This window comes from Penaeus vannamei, chromosome 35 (genome assembly GCF_042767895.1).
Source record: "Penaeus vannamei isolate JL-2024 chromosome 35, ASM4276789v1, whole genome shotgun sequence".
Classification (NCBI taxonomy): domain Eukaryota; kingdom Metazoa; phylum Arthropoda; class Malacostraca; order Decapoda; family Penaeidae; genus Penaeus; species Penaeus vannamei.
The window spans coordinates 14,366,602-14,369,101 of NC_091583.1; the positions used below are offsets into that span (position 1 = coordinate 14,366,602).

The 2,500-nt window shown below is 19.7% G+C and overlaps 1 protein-coding gene across 5 annotated transcripts in view; it reads right to left on the reverse strand.

Annotated features, from left to right (window-relative positions):
* LOC113819992 (uncharacterized) overlaps positions 1 to 2,500 on the reverse strand; it is a 91,858-nt gene that overhangs the window by 1,880 nt on the left and 87,478 nt on the right. The gene's annotated exons all lie outside the window — the stretch shown is intronic.

Sequence of the window (2,500 nt, forward strand, 5' to 3'; positions counted from 1 at the left end):
ATAATAATAGTAATAATGATAATAACAACAACAACAACAATAATAATAATAATAATAATAAGAGTAATAATACAAATAACGATAATAATAATAATGATAATGATAATAATAATAGAAATAACAATAATGACAATAGCAGTAATAATAATAATGACAATAATAGTAATAATAATAATGATAATATTAATTATTATTATACTAGTGATAATAAGAATAATAATGATAATAATAATAACAATTATAGTAGTGATAATAAGAGTAATAATGATAATAATAACGATAACTATTATTATTATTATTATAATTATTATCCTTATTATTATTATTATTGATATTATTATTAAAGCACTAATGATAATGATAACACCAATGATAGTAATAATTGCAATAATAGTAATAATGATGATGATAATGATAATAATGATGACGATAATAATAATAATAATAATAATAATAATAATAATAATAATAATAATAATAATAATAATAATGATAATAATAATGGTACTGATAATGATAATAATGATAATAATAATAATAATAGTATTAATGATAATGATAATATAAACAATAATAATAGAAATGATAATAGTAGTAATAATGATAATGATAATCATAATAATAATAATAAAAAAAATAATGATAACAATAACAATGATAGGAAGATTAACAATGATTATATTAAAGTAATAATAATAGAATAATAATAATAATGATAATAACAATGATAATTGTAATAATCATACTAATACTAATAATAAAACCAACAACAATAATAATAACAATAATAATGATAATGATAATGATGCTAATAGTAATACTAATAATAAAGATAATCATTATAACAGTAATGATAATAATGATAATAACAATAATACTACTATGAATATTAAAATGGTAATAAAATGGTAATAACACTGATGATAATGATAATAGCAATAATGATGATATTGATATTAAGAGCAATAAAGACAATAATGACAAAAATAATCATAATGAAAATAATGATAATGATAATAATAATAACCATGAAAACAATGATAGTGATAATGAAAATATTAATGATGGTATTAATTATAATGCTAATCATTATGATACTGCTACTAATAATGTTGCTGATAATGATAATATTAATGATAATAGTAACAATAGCAATGACATTGTTAATGGTAACAATAATGATAATGATGGTAATCATAATTATAATGATTATTGTCATAGCAATAATAATGATAATAATACTAATGATAATAGCAATAATAACAGAATCAATAATAACAATGATGATAATGGTAACAACAATAGTAATGATAATAGTGAAAATAATGATAAGAATAACAACAATAATAACATTTATCATAACAATTATTATCATAATCATTAAAGATAATTACAAGAAGAACAACAATACTACTAATATCAGTAATAATATCAATGGTAATGATAATAATAACAATGAAAATGATAACAATTATAATGATAAGGATGATCATAAAAAATAATAGTAAAAACAACAACAGCGACACTAAAAATAATGAAAACAACGATTATAATAATAATGAAAATGCAAGGTATGGCAATAATGATAATTATCATGATGAAAGTAGTGATGAATGATGAAAACAATGATGCTAAAAACATTGATAGTAATAATGATAGATATAATGATAACGATGATAATAGTAATATTGATGGTAATGATAACAATGATGATTAGTGCAATAACAATGATAATAATTATTGTAATAATAATGGTAATGATAATAATAGTAATGATGATGACAGTAATAGTTATAATAAAAGCAATGATAATAATAAGAAAAATCATCATTATGATAATAATTGCAATGATATCAATAATGATAATGAAAATAATAAAGATGAAAGAAAAATAACAGTATTAATAATAATGATAATAATGGTAATAGCAATAATGGCAATAGTGATAATGATGACTTAAACAATAATTGTGATAATTATTGTGAAAAAATCATAAAAACAACAACGGTAATAACTACAAAACTATTTTATTGTTGATAATAAAAGTAATATAATGTTATCAATAATAATAATGAATATAATCATGAAAACGATAATAATAATAATCATAATAGTGAGTATCATAAAAATCAATAATAATAATCATGATCACAATAAGATCAACAAGGAAACAGAGAAAAAAGTAAACAGAAGCAAAAAATAACTAAACAAATAACTCAAATAATGAATAACGACCTTAAGGATGAAAGGAGAATCTAGACCGAAAGACAAAACAAAACAAAAAAGTAAAGAAGAAAAAAAAGAAAAGAAAGATGGAAAAAAAAAAAACAGATAACGAGAACCTACCATGGAGGAGGCAACATTACAATACCCCCAAGAGATTATAACATAGGAAATGCTTCCGGGAAGAAATGTTTAATATTCCTTACAGTACACGGGCCATTAAGAAAATGCCTCATCGCTGCATTATAACAACGATAAAGGCCTCTATTACGCCTGG